The 27,569-nt window shown below is 42.4% G+C and overlaps 1 protein-coding gene and 1 long non-coding RNA gene across 2 annotated transcripts in view; both read right to left on the bottom strand.

Moving 5' to 3' along the window:
- The window catches only part of CAMKMT (calmodulin-lysine N-methyltransferase), a 342,413-nt gene that overhangs the window by 242,233 nt on the left and 72,611 nt on the right, over nt 1–27,569 (bottom strand). The window lies entirely within an intron of this gene.
- On the bottom strand, nt 1,629–24,809 carry LOC140909553 (uncharacterized). The gene is made up of 5 exons (XR_012158262.1): nt 24,154–24,809; nt 6,431–6,616; nt 5,611–5,651; nt 3,158–3,756; nt 1,629–2,563 (listed from the first exon to the last, which is right to left on the bottom strand). It is a non-coding gene; the product is annotated as an uncharacterized lncRNA (long non-coding RNA).

The following is a 27,569-nucleotide window of genomic DNA, read 5'->3' as shown; positions in this document are numbered from 1 at the left end:
GAGTGTTGCACTGTGGGTAGCTATCCCACAGTTCCCGCCGTCTCCGCTGCCCATTGGAATTCTGGGTTGAGATCCCAATGCCTGATGGGACTAAAACATTGTCGCGGGTGGTTCTGGGTACATATCGTCAGGCCCCCGTTCCCTCCCTCCCTCCGTGAAAGCAGCAGCAGACCATTGTTTCGCGCCTTTTTTCTTGAGTTACCTGTGCAGACACCATACCCCGGCAAGCATGGAGCCCGCTCAGGTAACCGTCACCGTACGTCTCCTGGGTGCTGGCAGACATGGTACTGCATTGCTACACAGCAGCATCAACCCATTGCCTTGTGGCAGCAGACGGTACAGTAGGACTGGTAGCCGTCATTGTCATGTCCGAGGTGCTCCTGGTCAGACATGGGCGCAGGGACTAAATTTGGAGTGACTTGACCAGGTCATTCTCTTTCGTCCTGCAGTCAGTCCTATTGAACCATCTTATGGTGAGCAGGCAGGCGATTTTATGTGCGGACGCCATACCAAGGCAAGCATGGAGGCCACTCAGCTCACTTTGGCAATTAGGAGCACATTAAACACCACACGCATTATTCAGCAGTATATGCAGCACCAGAACCCGGCAGAGCGATACCGGGTGAGGAGGCGATGTCAGCGCGGTCACGTGAGTGATCAGGACATGGGGACACAGATTTCTCTCAAAGCATGGGCACTGCCAATGCATGCATCATGGTGCTAATGGGGCAGGTTCATGTGGTGGATCGCTGATTCTGGGTTCGGGAAACAAGCACAGACTGGTGGGACCGTATAGTGTTGCAGATCTTGGACGATTCCCAGTGGCTGCGAAACTTTCGCATGTGTAAGAGCACTTTCATGGAACTTTGTGACTTGCTTTCCCCTGCCCTGAAGCGCATAAATACCAAGATGAGAGCAGCCCTCACAGTTGAGAAGCAAGCGGCGATAGCCCTGTGGAAGCTTGCAACGCCAGACAGCTACCAGTCAGTTGGGAATCAATTTGGAGTGGGCAAATCTACTGCGGGGGCTTCTGTGATGCAAGTAGCCAATGCAACCAAAGATCTGCTGATATCAAGGGTAGTGACCCTGGGAAATGTGCAGGTCATAGTGGATGGCTTTGCTGCAATGGGATTCCCTAACTGTGGTGGGGCCATAGACGGAACCCATATCCCTATCTTGGCACCGGAGCACCAAGCCGGCGAGTACATAAACCGTAAGGGGTACTTTTCAATAGTGCTGCAAGCTCTGGTGGATCACAAGGGACGTTTCACCAACATCAACGTGGGATGACTGGAAAAGGTACATGACGCTTACATCTTCAGGAACTCTGGTCTGTTTCAAAAGCTGCAGGAAGGGACTTTATTTCCAGAACAGAAAATAACTGTTGGGGATGTTGAAATGCCTATAGTTATCCTTGGGGACCCAGCCTACCCCTTAATGCCATGGCTCATGAAGCCGTACACAGGCAGCTTGGACAGTAGTCAGGAGCTATTCAACTACAAGCTGAGCAAGTGCAGAATGGTGGTAGAATGTGCATTTGGACGTTTAAAGGCGTGCTGGCGCAGTTTACTGACTCGCTTAGACCTCAGCGAAACCAATATTCCCACTGTTATTACTGCTTGCTGTGTGCTCCACAATATCTGTGAGAGTAAGGGGGAGACGTTTATGGCGGGGTGGGAGGTTGAGGCAAATCGCCTGGCTGTTGGTTACGCACAGCCAGACACCAGGGCGGTCAGAAGTGCACAGGTGGGCACGGTGCGCATCAGAGAAGCTTTGAAAACCAGTTTCATGACAGGCCAGGCTACGGTGTGAAAGTTCTGTTTGTTTCTCCTTGATGAAACCCCCCACCCCTTGGTTCACTCTACTTCCCTGTAAGCTAACCACCCTCCCCTCCTCCCTTCGATCACCACTTGCAGAGGCAATAAAGTCATTGTTGCTTCACATTCATGCATTCTTTATTCATTCATCACACAAGCAGGGGGAGGACTACCAAGGTAGCCCAGGAGGGCTGGTGGAGGAGGGAAGGAAAATGCCACACAACACTTTAAAAGTTTACAACTTTAAAATTTATTGAATGCCAGCCTTCTTTTTTTTTTGGCCAATCTTCTGTGGTGGAGTGGCTGGTTGGTCGGAGGCCACCCCACCACGTTCTTGGGCGTCTGGGTGTGGAGGCTATGGAACTTGGGGAGGAGGGTGGTTGGTTACACGGGGGCTGTAGTGGCAGTCTGTGCTCCAGCTGCCTTTGCTGCAGCTCAACCATACACAGGAGCATACTGGTTTGATCCTCCAGCAGCCTCAGCATTGAATCCTGCCTCCTCTCATCACGCTGCCGCCACATTTGAGCTTCAGCCCTCTCTTCAGCCCGCCACCTCTCCTCCTGGTCATTTTGTGCTTTCCTGCACTCTGACATTATTTGCCTCCACGCATTCGTCTGTGCTCCGTCAGTGTGGGAGGACAGCATGAGCTCAGAGAACATTTCATCACGAGTGTGTTTTTTTTTTCTTTCTAATCTTCACTAGCCTCTGGGAAGGAGAAGATCCTGTGATCATTGAAACACATGCAGCTGGTGGAGAAAAAAAAAAGGGACAGCGGTATTTAAAAAGACACATTTTATAAAACAGTGGCTACACTCTTTCAGGGTAAACCTTGCTGTTAACATTACATACATAGCACATGTGCTTTCGTTACAAGGTCACATTTTGCCTCCCCCCACCGCGTGGCTACCCTACCCCCTCAACCCTCCCCCATCCCCGTGGCTAACAGCGGGGAACATTTCTGTTCAGCCACAGGCAAACAGCCCAGCAGGAACGGGCACCTCTGAATGTCCGCTTAAGAAAAGCACCCTATTTCAACCAGGTGACCATGAATGATATCTCACTCTCCTGAGGATAACACAGAGAGATAAAGAACGGATGTTGTTTGAATGCCAGCAAACATACACTGCAATGCTTTGTTCTACAATGATTCCCGAGTACGTGTTACTGGCCTGGAGTGGTAAAGTGTCCTGCCATGGAGGTCGCAATAAGGCTGCCCTCCCCAGAAACCTTTTGCAAAGGCTTTGGGAGTACATCCAGGAGAGCTGTGAATGCCAGGGCAAATTAATCCTTTCACATGCTTGCTTTTAAACCATGTATAGTATTTTAAAAGGTACACTCACCGGAGGTCCCTTCTCCGCCTGGCGGGTCCGGGATGCAGCCCTGGGTGGGTTCGGTGGGTACTGGCTCCAGGTCCAGGGTGAGAAACAGTTCCTGGCTGTCGGGAAAACCGGTTTCTCCTTTTGCTTGCTGTGAGCTATCTACAACCTCATCATCATCATCATCATCTTCTTCATCCCCAAAAGCTGCTTCCATGTTGCCTCCATCTCCATTGCAGGAGTCAAACAACACGGCTGGGGTAGTGGTGGCTGAACCCCCTAAAATGGCATGCAGCTCATCATAGAAGTGGCATGTTTGGGGCTCTGACCCGGAGCGGCCATTCGCCTCTCTGGTAGGCTTGCCTCAGCTCCTTAAGTTTCATGCGGCACTGCTTCAGGTCCTTGTTATGGCCTCTGTCCTTCATGCCCTGGGAGATTTTGACAAAGGTTTTGGCATTTCAAAAACTGGAACGGAGTTCTGATAGCACGGATTCCTCTCCCCATACAGCGATCAGATCCTGTACCTCCCGTTCGGTCCATGCTGGAGCTCTTTTGCGATTCTGGGACTCCATCATGGTCAGGTCTGCTGATGAGCTCTGCATGGTCACCTGCAGCTTGCCACGCTGGCCAAAAAGGAAATAAGATTCAAAAGTTCGCGGTTCTTTTCCTGTCTACCTGGCCAGTGCATCTGAGTTGAGAGTGCTGTCCAGAGCGGTCACAATGGAGCACTCTGGGATAGCTCCCGGAGGCCAATACCATCGAATTGTGTCTACAGTACCCCAAATTCGACCCGGCAAGGCCGATTTAAGCGCTAATCCACTTGTCAGGAGTGGAATAAGGAAAGCGATTTTAAGAGCCCTTTAAGTCGAAATAAAGGGCTTCATCGTGTGGACGTGTGCAGGTTTACATCGATTTAACGCTGCTAAATTCAACCTAAAGTCCTAGTGTAGACCAGGGCTTAGAAAGCTAACATAAATTGTGGATGAATAGGGAGGTGGTATTACCTCTGTATACAGCATTGGTGAGACTAGAGTTGGGCATTTGATAGATGCAAAAATAACTGGTCAATTGACTAGACAAATATTGTCAAGTAATGTCAAAAAGGTCAAATCATTTAAAGCACTAATTTCTTAGAGCAGTAACAACAGTAACAAAAAAGAGTGAGATTTTACGGTCTCTAAGAGGCTTAGCCTTAGAGAGATACCTATGCCTAACTACATAAAACAAGTTACTTAACTGAATTATTTTAACACAGAAAAATGCAAAACACAATGATATGACATTCTAAAAAATGAAAGAACAGTTAGTATTACCTTTTTAAAATCAATGTTAGGTTAGCATTTAATGTTATTCAAGACTGAACAATTACAAAAGAAAAGAAGAATGAAATTAAACAGAAATAAAACAAACACAAGCAACTATAAAAGAAAAAAGTCATTTTAAAATGCACTTAGGTAGGCAGCAGGCCAACTCGATGAGCAGCTTAATGGCTGTGCCTCTTTTCTCTTTGTGTTGGGGAATGAGGTTTAATGAACCCTCCTCTTTCTCCCCCAATCCCTTCTGAGTTAATTTCTGTACATTTGTCTAGTCAGTTTAGGTTGCAAGATCTTCAGGCCAGGGACTCTCTCTTTTAACTTGGAAAATGTGCTTTGCAAACTGCCATGTATACTGATGGCCTGGTATACAAATAAAAATATACATACATACAATGCTTATTCTAGAAAACTCCAGCCAATTAAGATGCCTAATTTTCAATTAGTTCACCTTTTTCTTAACAGGTGATATTAGCATATAGTAAAGTGAGTGATCAAGATATTTAAGTAGGTTTGCTAACAGATAGCACCACTGTGACAGATTTAAGTTATTAATTTTAGTAAAAAGAAAAGCAGTACATGTGGCACCTTAGAGACTAACAAATTTATTTGAGCATAAGCTTTTGTGAGCTATAGCTCACTTCATCGGATGCATCCAATGAAGTGAGCTGTAGCTCACGAAAGCTTATGCTCAAATAAATTGGTTAGTCTCTAAGGTGCCACAAGTACTCCTTTTCTTTTTGCGAATACAGACTAACACGGCTGCTACTCTGAAACCTGTCATTAATTTTAGTGTGACTGTGATACCATGACACAATAAAAAAAGTAGACCGCCGCCTACATCTGGATATTTTTGCTGCAATATTTGACAATATTTGATGATGGTCAACTAATGGGAAGTCAGTTGTCTGGTCAATTGACATTACTTGACCGGTCAAGTGACCTGCTTGCCAAACCTAGGTGAGACCATTATTAGAATAATGTATCCAGTTCTAGTATCCATAGTTCTAAAAAGGATACTGAAAAATCAGAAAGGGATCAGAAAAAAGCCACAAGAACAATCTGAGGTCTGAAAAACCTTCCTGACAATGACAGATTTAAAAAGTTCTATTTAGTTTATCAAAGAGAAGGTAAAGCACTGACTTGTTCATTGTCTATAAATACCTGCATGGATAGAAGGCTTTTGATAGTAGAAGGTTTTTAATCTAGAAAACAAAGGCATAACAAGATCCAGCGGCTGAATGCAGAAACTAGACAAATTCAGACGAGAAATAAGGTACACATTTTTAACAAAGGATAATTAACCACTGGAAAATGTTCTTAGGAATGTGGTGGATACTCCATCATTAACATCTTTAAATCAAGACTGGATGTCTTTCTAAATGCCATGCGCTGGCTCAGCCAGAAGTTACAGAATTTCACTCAGGAATTACTGAGTGAAATTCAATGGTTTATGTTACGCAGGTGAGCAGACTAGATTATCATAATGTGCGTTTTGACCTTGAGTGAAATCCTGCCTCTACTGAAATCAATACAAATTTTGCCATTGACTTCAACACAGCCAAGATTTTAACCCATGAATTATTGTACAAATGTAAACCTAATCTTTCTGCACTTCACTCTTCCTTACTGATGTCAGGTCTCAGATTTACACCCTGATCCTACACTGAGAACTGCACGTGCACAGGGCCTCAGAGTGTAGGCTGTCTCTTGTCAGGGTTAATGCCTCTGTTTGCTGTGAAGTGCTCTAGACTTTTGGACACATTAATATAATAAAGAATAATATATTAAGAGGTTCATCCATTTCTAAAATGTCAGAAAATAGCTTTTTATTATTCTATTTTCTGGCAAGGCTTTTAATACACTTTACTTTTAATACCAAGTAAGTGTCTGATTGTAAATTAGGATTTATTTGTTTTTAAAGAACTACATTTATTATAACAATATGATTGTGGCACCCAAATTGACTAACTATTCAGAAGACCTGGGTTTGGGAGCATCTTAGTGGCTTCTCATCACAACAGATAACAGAGGTGACATCTTTGGTCTTTAGAAGGAAAACAGATGATGAGACAGAGTGAACAGAATCCTGAAGCCTATCATGGCTGGCCATCCCACAGAGTAACACTGACGCAGTCCCAGAGAATGCTGCCCATCTCATTCCTTTTTCCTGGAAAATAAATGTGTTAAAGTGACAGTTACTGCAAAAAAGGTAGAAGAGGGCTTGTTAGAGGGGGAAACTACAGCCCCAGAATGAAAAGGTAAACAAAGAAAACCCAAACAAACATGCACAGATTAACCTGAGACAGAAGGAAGGGGCATATATCCTACAGAGTATGAATACAATCAAAGAAGTCACATTGACATGCACAGCATTGCAGACCAGAGATAAGGAACATAAGAGAGCACTAAATAATTAACCAATTTATTTAAGAAGATCAGCATGGAAAGGCTTATGATTATTTGGTAAGGAGGATGTACATAAGAGAGAGAGTAAATAACTAACAGCACAAACTATATGCTATTCAGAACTGTTTCAGAACCCAAATTTTAAAGATATTCAGGGTTCAAAATTATTTGGCTCTGTCACTATCATAATTGTGATCCCAACTCTATCATTACTTTTCTTCCCAAGTCAGTCTACCTTCTGTCTTCCCCGCCCCTTTTGCACAAACTTCCCAAACATTAAGAAGGTCCCATTATCTCTGTATCCACAGTATCTAGCTTCAGAAAATGTAGGATCCCTGTTAATGTAGTACCCAAACTCCGAATACAGCAATCAAGATGTGTTTAACTTTATCATAATGGCTTCTACTATTTCCATTTCCCAGCTTTTTGGTAGCTTTATTGGCAGTTTTATTGCTTTGTTTTCTTTCCTGCTGTTTCTCCTCTTGTGAGTGTGCATGTAATTTCTTGTCTTTAGTAACTATGGGAAGACCTGAATCCATAGTTGCGTTTGGCAACATGCTCTGGAGATGACAGATGAGGATTTAGTCCTATCTCTTTAGTTATGTTGGTCCATAGCCGAAGACCATCGCAAATGCTCTATTTCAAGCTTGTTCAGATGTAGGGGTATGGAATTGCTGCCATAAGAGGAGAGATGAATAAGACTGGGACTTTTCAGCTTGGAAAAGAGACGACTAAGGGAGGATATGATAGAGATTCATAAAATCATGACTGGTGTGGAGAATGTAAATAAGGAAGTGTTATTTACTCCTTCTCATAACATAAGAATGAGGGTTAACCAAATGAAATTAATAGACAGCAGATTTAAAACAAACAAAGAGAAGTATTTTCTCATAAAACGCACAGTCAACCTGTGGAACTCCTTGACAGAGAATGTTGTGAAGGCCAAGACTATAACAGGGTTCAAAAAGGAATTAGATAAGTTCATGGAGGATAGGTCCATCAATGGCTATTGTAGTGAGGCGGTGTTGCTCCCCGCCGCCCTGGAGAGGGACAAGCCCTTCCGGACGCCAGAGTGGATGGAGCTAGGAAACTCTGAGCCCACCCCTCAGAGGGTCAGGCGGCATCCCAGAAGTACACAGGCTTGACCTCCAGACTCACTGGAGAGACAGCCACCAAGGAGGCCAGATGCCTCCAGCCTAGCCCGTGACTGGGAAGCCCCTGCGGCCCTAGGTGCACCCAAGGACTGGCCTGACCTGCCCCACACCGGCTACCCGGAGGAGTTGCCGGGCCTGCCTCTCACCAACTACCCCGAGGAACGCATGGTGCTGGACCCCCTGGAGGACACCACTGTGACGCAGGTGCTACCTGAGGGGGAGTCTAGAAGTAGCCCGGGGACAGCCGACCCTAGTTTGGCTGCGGCACAGCCAGTGCTTATGTCAGCGTGTTGCTGCCAGGATCCCCACTGACACAGCAGCGGGTCTTCTGCCACTGCTAGGGCCCCAGGCTGGGATGAAGTGGAGTGGGAGGGCCTGTGTCCCCCCTGCCACCCAACTCGTGGGTGGCAGTCTCCTGCTCTCCCAAGTCCTTTGGGGGCCTGGGATTAAGGCTGCATTCGCTCTGCTGCTGCTCAGCCCTACCTGAGGGCCTCACTCACTGTTGCCCCACCCTGACCCAGGGCCTGGGCTTATTGATACTATTTGTACTCTTGCTGCTCACCCCTGCCTGAGGGGCCGAGTGCCTGACTCATTGTTGCCCCACCCTGACCTAGGGCCTGGGCTTATTTCTATTGCACGACTACTGCTCAGCCTGCCTGAGGGCCTGAGCACCAGACTCATTTTTGCCCCACCCTGACCTAGGGCCTGGGTTTACGGTGCTTATTTCAGTTACCGCAAGGGCTGCCGAGGGAGACTCCCACGGCCGAACTAATTCCCCAAACCTCAACTGGGTGTAGGGAGTCGGCGTGGCTCCCCGCCGCCCCAGAGAGGGTGGAGCTCCGGCTAGCCCCTTTACAGCTATTAACCAGGATGGACAGGGATGGTGTCCCTAGCCTCTGATTGCCAGAAGCTGGAAATGGGCAACAGGATGGATCACTTGATGATTACCTATTCTGTTCATTCCCTCTGGGGCACCTGGCATTGGCCACTGTCGGAAGACAGGATACTGGGCTAGATGGACCTTTAGTCTGACCCAGTATGGCCATTCTTATGTTGTCCTGAGGACTTGTGCTTCATTGTCCCAGAGGAATAGAGCTGTCTCTGGAAGTTATGAACAGAGGATAAACAAAGTATTTATACTGTGACCCACTGAAGGTCTTGAATAGAGCAGGTTGAAAAAATGGCAAAACAGCTTGGTGAAAATATGTCAAAACTGTTTCTATTTCACAGGGTTTGAAATGGACCCATTTCCAATAATTTTTAACCAATGTTTTTATTAAAATTATTTGTAAATAGTTTTAACCAGGCTCTCATTAAAACCAGTTTCCAATCAACAAAAAAAAATTAAAATAATTTCAAATGCTGACTGAAATTTTCCCTTTCAGATTCTTCTTTGAAGTATGAAAATGGTTTCACTTCCACAGCTAATTTTTAAAAAGCTTTTTTCGTATGAAAATGACCTATTTTTAACACAATTTTTCCCAAAATATTGGTGACATTATTTAAATTTTCTTTTTTCACAAAATTTCCATATTTGTATTGACATTTTAAAACAGAAATTTTTACCAACATAATTTTTTATAAAAATGTAGGTAAAAATACAAGTTCTTGAAATATCTGAAGTATGGCCCATATGTTGACAGTTATTCACAAAACTTGCATTTTTGAAAAAAGGCCATATTCCAATGACAACTTTTCATGTGAAAAATGTGTACCCATTCTGTTCTTGGTAATTAAGACCTTCAATTGCTACTGCAAATGGATTAAGAACATTCCCAATAGAACCCTCCTTATTCCTTCCAGTAAAGTCTCACTCACTCACGACCTTAAATATTGGGACCACTTGTCAAATGACAGAGTAAGGAGCCAGGACAAAAATGACTTTCACAGGTTGTTATAAAAACAAACATACAAAATATTAAAGTCATATTCATTGTCAAAATGACTGTAATATATAGTTTGAAATCTCACAGCAAAATGATCATTAATGTTACTATCAAATGTTTGTAACAGCTCAGCAGGAAAAATTATGGATACTCTGACGTTTTGTCCAGACAAAACAGGTTTCTTCTATATAAAGGGGAAAGCAAATATTGTGGCAGAAGCCCTGTCCAGGAAAGAGGCCTCTGCTGCATCCGGGTCAGCTAGCGGGCTAACCCTCCTGCGGCTTTGTAAGAGAATCCCAGTGCCAGTGACAAAAGGCTCACTGGTATCAGGTAATACATTTCAGCTGGCCTGACCAATTCACTGTACCCCAACTCATTATGGTTATAATCTCTATCTAAAAGGTGCCATGTAAGATATCACTGGAAAACTAGTAACTAATTGATCATTAATATTCTTGAGTGATGAATGTACATGGTGTACATTAAGAGTTATGTATATATAAGCTAGAATTATGACTAAAGTGAGTTTAAACCAGGCATATTATGGGAGTTGGTAAACAGGTTTGCCTTAAACAAAGGAATGTGTATTTGATTCTCTGACTAGCCCAGTCTTCAGGCAAAGACAAGGAAGGTCCATTTTTACATATAAGGTAAACAAAGCTATTAAGCTAACAAAAGAGGAAAGAAACAGCATGGAGCTTCCTTCAGCACCTGATTCCATGTTGCCTTCCTCACAGCTTGAATGAACTTTACTTTTAGGGGTAACTCTCAGAAGAATCCATTGCAAAAATTTACTGGTCTATAAAGACAGTAAAGACCTCCAATAATAAGCATTTGAATCAACTATGTGCATACAATATTACTGTATTATAGAAGTGTATAGAGTGAGATCTTTTCTGGAAGTTAATGGTACACTGGTGATTGATATAATTCTGAAATGTATGTATTAACACTATATGAAGATATATGAATACATAACTATATTATGTTTTAAAATCTGAGGCCAAACAGGGAGAAATAAGTTCTCTCCCAGACAGGAGAGAAGGCAGTTATTTGACTGTCTCCTGTATAAATTACGCAGGGTGGAATCAAAAAAATTGAAGTCCCATTTATACACAAATCATCAGGAGGATGGAGAAGCCCACAGAAAGGGAAGAACACCATGACATCATTCTGCCTCATGAAACAAGGTGACTGAACTTTGGAAAATATAAGCAGAGACAGAAACCCATCTGTGGCATCTATCACTAGTCAGACACAAGGGAACAGAGCTCTTGCAAGCTGAAAAAGATGGGTCCCTCAACCAAGGGGGGATTGAAGTCTCTGGAAACTGAATATAAGTGAGAAATCTGCTTAGGCAAAGACCTTTCACCTAGAAAGACAAGGAAAGCCAGTGCCTCATACTTCTGTGGAAGGGTCTGACGGAGAAAGTCAGACATGGCAGGGAAGAAGGAAGATTGGTGAGACTAAACATCTTGAATAAAGCGGTATCTTGCTATATTAAGTTTTAGAATTTTAAATACATGTTCTCACTTTTATTTGCTTATCATGCTTTCTAACTTTATTCCTTTTGCTTGGTATCACTTAACCTATGTCCTATTGGTAATAATTTTTTTATTTTTTTACTGTAAACCAACTCAGTGCTGTTTTGAAAGAGAAAAGCGTATTTGCCCCAGTTAAGTTAATAAGCTGTGATATGCTTTTGTCTCTTTGCAAGAAGAAACTAACCTTATTTCTCTAATCTGTCCAAGAGAGGGCTGGAAATTACAGAGCATACAGTTTGGAGAAAATTTGGCACTAGGAGTGTATTTGGGTCACCTTGCTGATTGGAACCAAAGCTGGTGTAGACTAAAGTGGGACTATACACAGGCTGCTGGGGTCAGAGCTGCTGAATCAGGGCTGTCTAGCACACAGACACTTCAGGATGTGATCTGCATGCCTATAGGCTGGTTGTAAGCATCCCAGGCTGGGAGCTACAGCAGCAAGGAATTGTGAGACACCCAGGTTTGCAGGGCAAGTGATGACACAACCCCTCACTGACCTGAATTGCATCCTGAATCCTGTGAGACTCTTCTTCTTTTATTATTTTTCCATTGGCTTCCACAGACGCCTCACATGACTAAGAATTTGCATGATAATACCGTAAAATTAAGTTGTGTTATTTATGTAACAGTGTCTCTGGTTTTAGACTCTCAGACTTTAAGATTAGAAGGGACCATCATGATAATCTAATCTGACCTCCTGCACATTGTAGGCATTATAGAACCTCACCCACACACTCCTGTAATAGAACCCTAGCCTCTGGCTGAGCTGAAGTCTTTAAACCATGGTTTAAAGACTTCAAGTTACAGAGAATCCACCATTTACACTAGTTTAAACCTGCAAGTGACCCATGCCCCATGCTGCAGAGGAAGGCAAAACTCTCCCAGAGTCTCTGCCAATATGACCCGGGGGAAAATTCCTTTCCGACCCTAAATATGGCAATTAGTTAGACCCTGAGCATTTGAGTAAGACCCACCAGACAAATACCTGGGAAAGAATTGTCTGTACTAACCCAGAGCCCTCCCCATGTAGTGTCTCATCACCGGCTATTGGGGATATTTGCTGCTAGCAGTAACAGATCAACTATATGACATTGGTGGCAGTCTCATCATACCATCCCCTCCACAAATTTATCAAGCTCAATCTTGAAGCCAGTTAGGATTTTTGCCCCATTGCTACCCTTGAAAGACTGTTCCAGAACTTCACTCCCCTGATGGTTACAAATCTTTGTCTAATTTCAAGCCTGAACTTGTTGATGGACAGTTTATATCCATGTCTTCTTGTGTCCATATTGGTGCTAAATTTAAATAACTCCTCTCCCTCCCTGGTATTTATTCCTGTGATGTATTTATAGAGAGCAATCATAGCTCCCCCAGCCTGTGTTTGGTTAGGCTAAACAAGCCAAGCTCTTTGAATCTCCTCTTGTAAGGTAGGTTTTCCATTCCTCGGATCATCCTACAACCCTTCTCTGTACCTGTTCCAGTTTGAATTCATCTTTCTTACACATGGGAGACCAGAACTGCACACAGTATTCCAGATGAGATTTCATCAGTGCCTTGTATAATGGTACTAACGCTTTCCTGTCTCGAGTGGAAATATGTCACCTGATGCATCCTAGGACTGCTTTAGCCTTTTCCATGGCCACATCACATTGGCAGCTCATAGTCATCCTGCGATCAACCAATATATCCAGGTCTTTCTCCTCCTCTGTCACTTCCAATTCATGCGTCCCCAACTTATAACAACAATTTTTGTTGTTAGCCCCTAAATGCATGACTTTGCACTATTAAATTTCATCCCATTTCTATTACTCCAGTTTACAAAGTCATCCATATCTTGTATGATATTCTGGTCCTCCTCCATATTGGCAATACCACCCAACTTTGTGTCATCTGCAAATTTTATTAGCACACACCCACTTTTTGTGCCAAGGTCAGTAATGAAAATATTAAATAAGATTAGTCCCAAGACAGATCCCTGAGAAACTCTACTAGTAAACTGCCTCTAGCCTGACAATTTGCCTTTCAGTATGCCTTTCCGTTGTAGTTTCCCCCTTTTAACCAGTTCCTTATCCACCTTTCAATTCTCATATTAATCCCCACCTTCTCCAATTTAACTAATAATTTCCCATGTGGAACTGTATTAAACGCCTTATTGAAATCCAGGTAAATTAGATCTATTGAATTTCCTTTGTCTAAAAAAATCAATTATCTTCTCAGAGAAGGAGATCGGGTTGGTCTGACACAATCTACCTTTTGTACAACTATGTTATATTTTATCCCAATTACCGTTAACCTCTATATCATTAACTACTTTCTTTTTCAAAATTTATTCAGTGATCATTTTAAGGCACATGGTGGTCCACTTGGTTTAAAGCTAAGAGGTACACACAATGTCATTTTAAATCAGTTGTTAAATAAGACTGAGATGAAAAAAAGAAGTCTACAGACTTCATAGAATCATAGACTTTAAGGTCAGAATGGACCATTATGATCATCTAGTCTGACCTCCTGCACAACACAGGCCACAGAATCTCACTCACCCACTCCTGTAACAAACCTCTAACCTATGTCTGAGCTACTGAAGTCCTCAAATCGTGATTTAAAGACTTCGAGGTGCAGAGAATCCTCCAGCAAGTGACCCATGCCCCACGCTGCAGACGAAGGTGAAAAACCCCCAGGGCCTCTGCCAATCTGCAGCAGGGCAGGGCAGAGTGCTGGATCCTCCTCCCTGCCCATTTTGTCAGGGATGTTTTTAGTAAATTCCGTGAATTTTTGTTTGTCGCCCATTACCTATCCATGACTTTTACTAAAAATATCCATGACAAAATCATAGCCTTAGTAATGAGTACCCACAGTTTCCAGCTGAAACCTCTGTAGCTGTCACCATGCTTGGTTTGGCCAGGAAAATCCCAGACAGAATTTTTGGATCAGCTCTGACATTCAACATTTTTCTATGAAAAAAGGGACACATTTTTCATTAAAAAATTTACCAGCCAATGTCTGGAACTGTGGGGCAACAGAATTAGCTTTTCTAAACCTATCTGCTCCTTCCTACCACTGCCATCGCCAGCCCTGGCTGCTCCTCATCTCAACAGCAACAGACTCCAGCCCCTCACATCTTCAGCCTGCCTTTTAGCTGTTTTCAGCAGGATGAGCACCTGGAGCCATCTGCAGCACTGTCAGTCTTCAAGCATTTAAAAACATGAATTAGACCTCAAAATCATGAGATTTTTAAAAGGAATACAAGGAATTAAGGGGGAGGGTTGGAAGGGAGACTGTTTTTATTTTTGAAGTTCTGGTACACTTGAACCACATTTTCAAGCTTTTCACCACAACCAGGAGGAATAGAAACTTACTTTAAAAAAACAACCACCAAAAACTGAAATTTGAGATTTACAGTCACATGACCCCAGTAGTCTTTAAGAACAACATCAAATATCAGAGTATTCACAAAAAGTCATTAGAGTGTAGTAGCTACCAGGAAATGAAGAAGAAGAATGCTAAGGTCCTGGGAAAGAAGCCTGCTTAGGGATCAGAGAAGAAAGATGTGGCAGAACAGGGGGTGGAAGCAGCCATGTGGGAGAAAGAAAAGGAGAAAAAGAGGAGAAACATCCATGGGGAGTGGGGCAAGTATACCTTGTACACTGGCTGATTTGGAAAACTGTAATTAAGAAAATATTTCAAACACTGCAAACTGGTGCTATGAGTGCTTAGCACCTTTGAAAATCAGGCCCTAGATATCTCAAGCTCAGCAACCAAATTAGAGGATAGTTTTGAAAGAGTGGCTAAAATGATTTGCTCAAGATTACATGGTAAATTAGTGGCAGAGCCTAAAATAAGATTACAGAGTCCTGCTGCAAGTCTCTTTCGCTAACCACTTACCACACATTTCCTCACATGGATATTAGATTGCTAAATGAATTAATCAATTAATTGACTTCAGTGAGAGATTATGAACCTCAACATTTGGCCCCAGATGTACACATTCATCATGGCCATTCAAAAGAAAAAATGACCACTTGCCAAGTTCTTAGTTCTGTTTATATATTTACTGAAGTGTATTCAGCTGGGATAAGAAATCCTTTGACCATCTCGATTGCTTATTATAAAGGACACTTAACTATCTTAGGCTGGCAGGAACAAGTGAGAGAGTTTTCAGATGGAGTCTCCACTGTAACCAAAAGTACATAGTATGCTAACTATCTTAGGCTGGCAGGAACAAGTGAGAGAGTTTTCAGATGGAGTCTCCACTGTAACCAAAAGTACATAGTATGCAGTAAAATCACCATGCAGAGACTAGGACAACAGATATGTTCTGGTTGAAACTGTACTTAAGATGATTTCTAGTACTGTAAAATTCTGTCTCAGCTGGGCAGGAATTTTTGACAGATTTTTTTCTTTTTGTTGGAAAATGCTGATACATTGAAACTGACACTTTTCATGGGAATGTATTGGTTTGGACAAAACTTTCGAGGGGAAGGTTTCTCAGGTCCAGGATGGAATTTCTGATCAAAATCAGAGAGAGAGAGAGACACTTCTGCCAAGAATAGCCAATAGTTATGTGATTAGGGGTGCTCACCAAGTCCCTTCTGTGCCTGATTCAGAACCTGGGTTTCCCACATAACAGGTGAGTCCCCCTAACCACAGGGCTATTGAGTATTCTTTCTATCTCTAGCCCTAAAAATTTCAGAAGGTCACAGTTTCATCCTAATTCAGAACGGGGGGAAATGTTGAAATCTTGAAAATTTTCTCAGGTTGGGAAATCAGTTACCCACCTAGTTCTAGTCCTTATATGTATGTAACTCGGTGAAACAAATTGAGGATGGAGGTTGTGCGTGGAAATACTACAGGACTTATCTTTAAAGCTGGGTTCCACACAACTCTGCATGCATAACTCCCATTCACATCAATGTCAGGTTTGCAGAAAAGGTATACATGTCTGGGCCTTGAGGCTCCAAGTGCACCTGCTTGGCAGCCACAAGTCCCGTTGATTTTAACAGGAGTTGCAGCTGCTCAGTAACTCCTAGGAAGCTCTCAGGACCTTTCAAGAATTGAGTCCACAGGACCTCCAACCTACTAATATTTATGAATGTGCTTAATCTTAAGTAGGTGAATAGTCCCATTGACTTTAATGAGGTTTGGGACCTTTAATTTACATATCCATTGAGTATTTTTCTATTTCACATTTTTTCAACTTTTTTCATTTTATTTTAACTTACATCAAATTCAGCTAATTTTGCACTTTTCAGATTTTAATTAAACTAATGTAGTATTTTTAGCTAGTCTGAGCTCCCAATCCCGCACTGAAAACAATAGAAATACTATGTATATTGATATGTTCCAAATTATAAATACTTAAGTCCATGAAAATAGAAAAAAATCCAAGACCAAAAAACCGCAGTAATCTAGGGTGACACTGTGATATTGCATTATCTTTAGTACTATACCTACATCACTGGAAAATATTTAATATCATAATAGTGATTAAAATATTATAGCATAAGCTCTAGCTTTCAAAAGTATTCTCATTAAAGACAATATCCCACCAAACGCGTCTTGAACCCATTCTTTTAAGATTAACTAGGTGAAATATCAATAAAGCAAAATCCAACTATTTTAATGACAATACTTAGAAAAATCAGGTGAACTGTGTAAGTTGTTTCACAGGAATTTGAGTTAAATAAGTGGTCAATCCATGTGTTAGTCATGACTGAAAGTCAGAGCTTAACATTTCAAATTCTGAAAACAAATATTCCAATAAAAGGGAAATTATAAAAAGCGCAGCTTTAAAAAAAAATGCAGCCACTTCTTCAGGTCATTTTGGACTTTAAAGTGAATCTGGCTCTAGGAATAATAAATAAATACTGGGAAATTATTCAAGATTCTAGCATGGGCTAAGTTTACAAGTTAGCTGTTGTCACTTTTTTAAAGAAGTGATAGTCTGTACAAATCCTGGTGTGTTTGTTTATTACATATATATGAATGAATGATTTGGGCACATGCCCCTGTAAAGTAAATTCTGAATTATTATTTTTTATTTTGTAATTTCACTGCAGCTGGCTGAATTAACAAAATGTATTTTTTTTAAAAAAATTTAAAACAAGTTTAAAGATCTCTAATTTCCTCTCCACACTAATGCCGAGACTTCCTGTGTTCCAGCCCTCATCTAAGAATTAAAATGGTGATTCTCCATTTGATAACTATACTGTGATAAAAATGAAGGCCCATTTTAACTTTTAAAAGCCACTTCACTTTTCCTTGTAATTATATAAAGCATCCAGAGTATCTTCTGCAGTACTGCTGAGTATTTACAGTGTGGTTATGGTGAGAACAGTGATTGAAAAAGTGCATCTTCTTACTCAGCAAGTCTTCTCCTTGAGTTTTCAGAGCTGTATCTACTGACTTTACTGACAGAAGTGCAGAAATCCTGCTAGCACAGCAAAGCCAACACAGCCAAAAGACAGTGAGCTAGGCGCAGATCCCCAAAAGGACTTAGGTGCTTAAGTCCAAAATTTAGGTGCCCTCCACTGAGAACCTCAAAAGCCCTGCTCAGCTGCCACTTAACTCTAAAATTCCTCAGTGCCTAAATTTCCGCTGTCAAAGTCCCCTAGGTGTCTACATTTCCGCAGCTGGGAATGCACACAAAGTCTCAGTCTAGGCACCCAAGCACCTATCTCATGCCTAAACCACAGTGGGAGCTTCACACCAGGGGAAGGGAGGCATTGCACTGCCTATCTTGCCTGTGAGGCTCAAGTGGTAGGAATTCTCAAAGGACATCTAACTCCACACAAGATACCTAATGGGTGGGGGCGGAGCAATCTGACCACCAGGCTTTGAGATATTCTGATATGGGTCTCTCTCAATCTCTCCTGTTGAAGCTATTATGTCTTTTCCTTTAAGTCTGCGGGGGGGGGGGAGACGCATAGCTCAGTGGTTTGAGCATTGGCCCGTTAAACCCAGGGTTGCGAGTTCAATCCTTGAGGGGGCCATTTAGAGATCGGGGCAAAAATTAGGGATTGGTCCTGCTTTGAGCAGGGTGTTGGACTAGATGACCTCCTGAGGTCCCTTCCAACCCTGATATTCTATGATTCTATTCCCTGTGTATAAATAATTAAGTATGCTGGGGGAGGGGGGGGGGAAGAGAATCACTCTGTAGTCCCATGGCTAGAGCACTCACCTGAGAGATGGGAAACCTATGTTCAAATCCCTTTTTGACATCAGGCCAAGGGGAGACTTGACCTGCAGTCTCCCACATTCCAGGTGAGTGCCCTAACCACTGGACTAAAGGTTATAAGGGAGTCCTTCTCCCCTCCCCTGAGCCATTTTGTATGGTGTTAGGCATGTGCTGTCAGCATTCTTGCAAGAAATGGCATAGCAGTCTGACTGCAGGAGAGGGTGCCTCGCTGTGGATCCCAAGTAGAGACAGATGCCTTCCTCCAGCCGGGACATAGGACACACTCTCTCCTCAGCATCTGCTGTTGGCTAACTAGGCAGCTCCCCACACCTAAATCCCTTTGTAGATTTGGGCCCTCCAGTCTATTCTTCTTGTGCATCAATTTCTAATTAGCTCTATCTGTGGAAACCCACTGTAGACTAGTAGGTTGCACAGGTGTCACTGAGAGCATAAACAGAGGACAACAAGCTGTACGACTGTTACTGAGGGCCCAGCAGTACTATTATATACCTAAAGGGGATTCCCATTTAATTTAACTGGTATGTTCCTCTTGCTGGGGATATGGGGAAGAAGGATCGGACTTTTATGAATGTTAAATCCTGGTTGACCATATTGTGTTTTACACTACTAAAAGTAGTGACCAAAAAATAGTGAATGGTCATGAATCCATTACAAGGTACAGATGCTTTGTGTTTTAATTGAATATACATATGCAAACCACGATTAATAAACGTTCTCTTCTCATTAGCTTTTTTCTCTCTATTGTCATTTTTCACACTGACCTAAAACCAGCCATTAACATGATAATACATAGCTAACACCCACAATCAGCTTCCGAATTCAGAAACAGGGCCAGATTCTACCCTCAGTTGCAGCTGTTGGCAAAACATGCCTCATGGTGACCAACCAGGTCACTTCAGTAAAGACAGAATTTATCATACAGTAGGCTCAACCTATTACACTATTCATTTAACATGCAGTTTGCAAAATCAAAGAACAACATAGCACAATTTCTGTGCACTGAATCATCATCATCATCCCAGAACTGCAATTAAGGATAAGAAATGTTGCTAAGTTTTAGACGATGCTTGCAATTACAAGTAGCAGTGCCTTTCTATTCTTCTGAAAAATGGCATTTAGAGGTTTCAATGGTTCTACTAAACCTAGACTGTAAGTGCCATGCTTGAATCTTTTATTTTGGATGTATGCCCAACAATAAATGATCCACAATGATCTGAGAATAGCACTCCTATCCAAGAACTTAATCAGATTAATGATGTATTTGTTTTATAAAAATGAAGTACATTAAGTCTGAAAATACCTAATTTGCATATTAAATGGTTGCTAGGGCCCAAAAAACTACTGGTTTTACATAATCGAGATTACAAAATTGTCTATTGTTTTTGAAAATCTGGTAGTAAATAGCACTGAAATGCAAAATAATAAATAAGTGTTCATTAGCAGTATTTATTTATGTAAATTCACTATATGATGTTTAGTTCAAAAGAACTTGATGCTCAAATTCATAAATATACAGTATGTACTAAGAACAATATTGATAGCATAATATAAAGCTGATATTAACAAACTTCTATACAGTATTTTCCAATTAGTTGGCCTCAAATTATAATTAGTATTCTACTTTAATTTTTTATTTGATTGTATGCGTGTAAATAGGGAGGTTCTAAAAACAGTAGTGAAATTATGTATGAGAGTTTCGTTTAAAATTCATAAACAGATGGATCTCACAGAACGAGACAGTCCTCACTGAACAGGTGGACTTTACATGGTGAAGCAAAAAGAGAATAATGACAGCCAGTGTTCTTCACTAGTTCTGCTACTTATTTCAGACATTTGCTGTTTTGCTACTTTCTTTTTTCCATAAAGTCATTACAATTTTTAATCAGATTCTCCAGAGAGAAAGAAGAGCTCCAGTTCCAGTAAAGACATTGTGGATTAGTTTGAAGGCAGATAACTTATTTTACAAATTTTTTGAAAACATTAGTCAGCCGAAATGAAATATATTTTTATTTGGTTTGATCAATTTAAAAATACTTCCTTAAAAAAATAGAATAGTCAGTTTATTATTGAATGATAAGAGATTAAGCCCTACAAAAGGAAGCCCCAGGAGTAAACACAAAATGAATCTGCTTGGCATTTGCCATCTGGCATGGTAAGTTTAGCATCTATCCATCAAAAAATAATGGAACAAATATTATACTCAATTTTCCCTTTACCATCACTCTTGAAATACCTTAACTAGAGAAAACAGATTCTTGCCTGGGGAGATGAAATCCTTGTCAGCAAGGTGAGGGAGATGATCCATAGTCAGAAGTGTAATCCATTACACTACTGCAAGCACATGTTGGCTGGGAGAAGGACACTCCAGGGAAATGTACCCCCCTGGCCCCACCAGAAGAGTGGGGAAGTAGTTTTTACCAGCATCAGGTTCTGGGGCCAAGATGCCATGCCTGCAAGCTCCCACCTTCTGCCAGCAACAGCCATGCCTCAGTGGGGCCTATTAGAGGTATCAGGATGTGGATGCTACCGCATTTCTCCAGCAGCAGGATCTCCATATAGGTGATAGAAAAATCCTGTCTCTCTCTGGTGGGGCCAAAATATTAACACATGCAGAAGCAAGTGGCATAGCTCTCCCTTTCTCTCCCTCTGGTAGGGTTGCCAACTTTCTACTTACACAAAACCAAACACCCTTGCCCAGCCCCTGCCCCACGCTTCCTCCAAGTCCCTACCCCACCCCTTCTCTGAAGTCCTGTCCCCACTCACTCCACACACACACACACACCATTGCTCACTCTCCCCACCCTCACTCACTCGCTCATTTTCACAGGGCTGGTTCAGGAGGTTGGGGTGACAGAAGGGGTGAGGGTTCTGGCTGGGGTTGCAGGCTCTGGAGTGAGGCCAGAAATGAGGAGTTCAGGGTGTGGGAGGGGCCGCCAGGCTGAGGCAGTGGGTTGGGATGCGGGATGGGGTGAGGGCTCTGGGGTGGAGCCAGAAATGAGGCGTTCAGGGTGAGTTGTGATGCAGGAGGGGGTAAGGGCTCTGGCTGGATGTAAGGGCTCGGGGGGGGCCCAGGATGAGGGGTTTGGGGTGTAAGAGGGGACTCCAGTCTGCAGGGTGGAGCTGAGGGGTTTGGAGTATGGGAGGGGGTTCCGGGATGAGGCAGGGGGTATGGGCTCTGGGATGGGGGTGCGGGTTTCAGGGTGGGACCAAAAATGAGGGGTTCAGGGTGCAAGAGAGTGCTCCAGGCTGGGGCAGGAGTTTAGGGTGTGGGGGGCTGAGTGTTCCAACTGGGGGTGCAGGCTCTGGTGTGGGGCTGGGGATGAGGGATTTGGAGTGCAGGAGTGGGATCAGAGCTAGGACCGAGGGGTTCGGAGGGCAGGAGGGGGATCAAGGTGTGGGCAGGGGGTTGGGTGACAGGATACAGGAGGAGCTTACCTCAGGCAGCTCCTGGAAGCAGCAGCATGTCCTCTTCCGGCTCCTACACAGAGGCACGGCCATGTGGCTCTGCACGCTGCCCCATCCACAGGCACTGCCCCCGCAGCTCCCATTGCCTGTGGTTCCTGGCCAATGGGAGCTGCGAAGCTGGCACTTGGGGCGGGGACAGCGTGCAGAGCCCCCTGGCTACCCTACACGTAGGAGCTGGAGGGGGGACATGCCGCTACTTCCAGCAACTGCACAGAGTCACGGCAGGCAGGGAGCCTGCCTTAGCTCTGCTGAGCTGCTGACCAGACTTTTAACGGCCCGGTCAGCACTGCTGCCAGGGTCCCTTTTCAGCCAGACATTCCAGTTGAAAACTTGACATCTGGCAACCCTACCCTGTGGCCATGAGGGAGAAAAGGAAAGAAAAGGAAAAAGAAAGGAAAAGAAAAAGGAGATGGAAGTTGAAGGCCTAATGAACTATGGCTGCTATCATGCATATAAAACTGAGTAAGAGACCAGCAGCAGTTAGTGGCAGCTGTGTATCAGCAGAGCCCAGCAGTTAGATGCATTTCAGCTCCTATCTAATCATCACATTATACTGGGCTCATCACCCTGGTATCTGAGTTCCAATTAAAAGGAAGTAATAATTTTAAAAAACAATGAAATGCTAGAAACTCTGGAGATTTGAAGTTAAGAGTCCAACACAAGCCTTAATTGTGCCCCAGTATCCCTACCGATCTTTCATCTATGTGCCAGTTCACAGTAACCCACCTATATTTCCAAAAATGGGTAACAGACTGTCATTATCCTGTACATTCTAACAAGTGAATCACGAGCCCACCATAAATGGGACACAAACTCAACACTCCTCAAGTTCACCTGACCCTACTGCTAGTTGCCAGCATCTACAACATCTCACATATGTCTATTCACCTACAAAAAAAAATACATCTTTAGTGGAAGTTAAGATTGTGGCAGGCCACACACCATCCACCCAAAACCTTAAAGGAATGGCATTAAGACGTTAAGGGGAATAACTTATACCTATTTTTCTACCGATTGCCTACAACATCGTCACTAACATGCTCCAATAGTCTGTAAGGTTTTCACTTCCACCACCAACAAATTCCAAAAACTTCATCAAATTCACTCTGTAACACAAAACCTGAATAGTGACCTCATATGCTTTTATATCAATTCTATCAATAGATCAACATGGTTACCAGTTATTCTGGGAAGTTATTCTGCCTTTAGGGTGCTAAAGTTACATGCATCTGATGAAGTGGGTATTCACCCACAAAAGCTCATGCTCCAGTACATCTGTTAATCTATAAGGTGCCACAGGACTCTTTGCAAAGTTACCAATGGGTACAAAGAGAAATACACAATACAGTACAGTGAAAATTTGCCAAACGGTAATTTTCAACTCCTATTATTGTCTGTTTATCAATTCATTTTTTCATCAAACCACCTTGCCATTTCAAGGAATTTTTTTTATAAAGTAGAGACTTCCTTTTTTTATTAATGTTTGTACTGAAAAGCAAAAAAATCACAATGCAAAAAGAAAACAAAAAATTAACATTATAAACTTATAATTATCATCTGTAGCACAGAGCATTGTGCAAAGATCATTTTAATAACCTTAATATTAAACTATAAAATCAAATCAATACTTTACAACGAATGGGGGACAACACAGACAATGCAGGCAGGGGAAGTGACAAGATGTCAGGATCATCTAGTGGGCCCTTGCGCATTTGAACAGTCAAATACAACAGCTCCATTTTAACAAGAGCTTCAGACCTTTAATGAAATCTTAAATATGATGCAGCTACTTCTGCACCATAATTTAGATCCTGAATAGTGACTTTATCCTTCATCCACCCCTTCACTACAAGCTAGATACTCCCTCTGTTGCACTTTGTCCAGTCTCTTCATAAGGGCTGGCAAACCTATTGTGCCTATTACATTGGAATGCTTCCCAATTCAGATCGAGACCACACCCTCCAGATAAACAATCTACAAGCTTTATTCCATTCCACACACATTGTCCAGGCCCCCACAATACCCCATTTACTTACAAGGGTCTTAACTTCTACCTTTTTGCCTATAAAGAGGAATTGCTCAATGTATAGACGTTGCTGGTTAGCCGGTTTGTGCTCCACAGCACAGAACAGTCAGCAGCCATCTGCTCTCCCGTTCCTTATGCCACCAAGTCACCTGACACAACTTGAGCAAATCATGATGAACCCAGTCGACCTCCTGCTACTCTAGCCACTCAGTTTTCTGCACCAGAGGTAAGTAATTTGTGCTCAGCAACCAACAGTGCACCACGCATGACTAACCTGATATTTGGTTAATTTAAACAAAATGAATTGTTCCTACACCTAGCATTTTCCTTTATTTAGTTGACAATAAGAAGGGAAGGATATGTAATTTTAAGATTTTAACTATCAGCAATGGAGAGTTTAGACAGTAAAAAGAATTAAAGCTATATAAAGAAAAGCCTTGCCTATGCTAGAAAAATTATCCATTGGTGACAACAGGTAACGACAATAGGTGCGACTGAATTGGTGCTGAACGTGGATTAACTGCAAGCATAGAACATGAAAAGCCATGTTCAGTGCCATTTCTGAAAACATGGCAAAAGCCTGCAGGGGTTCTCAGCAACAGGCAATTTTTCTAGCGCTGAGGAGTACTCAAAGGGATCCTCTCAACTTGTTAAAGCCATCAAAATTCAAGGAGCACCTTTCGCTGAGACGTCATTCAGATTATAATTCTAATCACAACAAAGCACAATAAGCAAAAGGCTTTGAAGAAGGTGCCTTTATTGCTAAAAACTTCACAACTCAGAGACTCACTACTATCTTATACTCATTTTCAGTATTAAGTGCTGCACGTAACCTATACTAGCAAAGAACTTCTAATTAAAAAATTAAGTCTTTAAATGGCTATACACAGTACATTTAATTCAATGACCTCAAAGTGTATTTACAAACAATTAAGTCTCACAACATTCCTGGGAGGTAAGTATTATTATGCTTATGTTTACAGAGGGATTAACTGAAGATAAAGAGTTTAAGGGCTTGATTCTCAATCTCAAAAGTAAGGCTATGTCTACACTACACTGTGCTGGCAAAATTTATGTCGCACTGACGTGCACAGAGGTGCAAATATTCCACTCCCCCTGAGGAAGATAAGTTACGATGCATAAGCACTAGTGTGCACAGCGCCATGTTGGCAGAAGAGCTTCTCCCATCAATATAGCTACCGCCACTCTTTGGGGGTGGATTAATTATGTTAATGGCTGAGCTCTCGCCAGTTGGCATAGAGTGGCTACGCTAGAGCTCTTACAGCAGAGTGGGTTCTAGCCCAAGAAAGCTTATGCCCAAATAAATTTCTAAGTCTCTAAGGTGCCATAAGGACTCCTCATTTTTTTTGCTGATACAGACTAACACGACTACCATTCTGATTATTGACACAGATATTCCTGATTTATGCATGCAGTTACTACAACTGCACACACAAATTAGAAGCACAACTGCACATACATTTTTGTGCACGTGTTGCATGACTATTTCTGAATAGCAGCAATTAATTAAAACACCTGCAAATAAAATCCACATGTTTCTTACACTAACCACTTAATGACACTGACATCTCATCTCTTTAGGCTCTGAAAAGTATCACTCGGGAATTATGTACAGGACTGGGATTTAAAGTTAAAGAACAAATTGTCTGTGAAAATTTTAAAAGCTCAAAATGTTCTTGATATAAGGGAAAAGATGCAATTTGGATATTGGCAATAACTAAAAAATGTTATGAGAACCACTGGCAAATGCCTTTAGGTTGCCTCTTCCATACACAAGCCTTGGAGGACAATTTGCAACTTACTAAGCAGTAAAAATTCTGATTCACAGCTTTAAACTTTCATGGAAGAGTTATATTAGCTCAAATCCATAGTGAAGAGTCATTGAAGAGGTTAATGGGACTCTGAAAAGCTCTGATGGGTCCTGCACCAGAAATCCAGATCTGTATTCTAAAATCTCTATTTCCACATGAATGTAGATTTCAGAAAATCCGAGGACACTGAGGCATTTGAGACCCAGAGTGTTAAAATGTTGTTAAAGGGCAAGCAGACTTCTTTTTGGTCCCAATGTTAAAGGCAGATGTGGGTGGGCAGGCTCCTGAATCCACAGAAACTGTCACAGTCACAGGGTGGCTGGCCCCTTTAAATGATGCAGGTCCAGCTCCCCTGTGCTAGAGCAGGTGCTTCCAGTTTGGTCAATTAAGAGGTCAGGTCAGCACTTAGGACTATAATAGAACCAGGCTGACTTGTCAGTAAGGAAGAAGAGCAGGAGCAGTGTGGAGTTCCCTAGGAGAGGCTGCCAGAACCCCCTGGGCGGGGAGGTTGTGGGAACCTCTGGGGAAAAAAGGGACTCTCCAAGGGAGAAATCCCTGAGAAGCCACATTCAGTGAAAAGGGCAAGGAAGTATCCTGAGGTAGGCCCTGAAACAATAAGGACAGAGAGAAAAAGAGGAAAATCCCCTTGTATCTATAGCCCAGGGTGGGCTGAGGAACTGTTTTTGTGTTTGACTATGTTTTGGAAATAAAACTGTACCTGAAAAGAGACTCTGGGTGTAGGACTGGGAATAGTTCCTTTATGGGCTGGTGACAAGCCAGCATCTTACAGTCATTACGGAGATATTGAGCGGTAGGTCCACCAGCTAGAACATCACATTTTCACAGAAAGGTGGGAGAGCAAAGCAGTTGCTTGCCCTCTGAAAAAAACAGCTCACCACTTTCCAAAGCAGCTCAGGCCAATCTGCTGATCCTTGAAGGCTGCTGGAGCTCCCCTCATATGATCAATCACAACAGGTGAATGTGATTAGAGGGGATGAGAGCAGGGATTATGATAGATGAGGGAAGAGAGAGTGCATTAGGGAAGTAAAAGGGTCTTTTGCCAAACCTTTAAAACATAAGCACACACACACGTTAAGAGTTTGAGTCTAAGGATGAGGGAAGAGTCACAAAAATAGGCAACTCCACTTTTTTCCAAACCATTTTGCTATCCATAGAAGACAACCAAGGAAGACACACTGGTCAACACTTTTTTTCCACTTGTCTCCTCTATTTTGAGTAACAGAGATGAACAGAGGTATTTCTGAAACTATTCTTTTTCTCCCCACCTCTTTTGGAATGCTGCTGGTATTTTTATTTTTGACTATTTGAATTCAAAAGCTTATGCAAGAGGATTATTTTTTTAAACTAGGCACCAAACCTACTAAATCATTACAGGAGCTATTCAAAAACATTAAATTGCAAACTGATATGCAGGAAGCAAATCATAAGCACACACGTAGTTGTCGTTCTCCTGTTCCTGATATGATCTTCAATGATGTTCACTCAGTTAGTACAGCCTATTAATTGGACTCCAGTGAAGAGTACTGAACTGAAAAGATATTGGCCTACAATGTAAGATAGGTATTTTATTTCAGGTCATGTCTCATGATGA

The sequence above is a fragment of the Lepidochelys kempii genome, chromosome 3 (genome assembly GCF_965140265.1).
Source record: "Lepidochelys kempii isolate rLepKem1 chromosome 3, rLepKem1.hap2, whole genome shotgun sequence".
Classification (NCBI taxonomy): Eukaryota; Metazoa; Chordata; order Testudines; family Cheloniidae; genus Lepidochelys; species Lepidochelys kempii.
The sequence above is the reverse complement of the archived record's forward strand: the minus strand, read 5'-3'. Positions and strand labels throughout refer to the sequence as shown.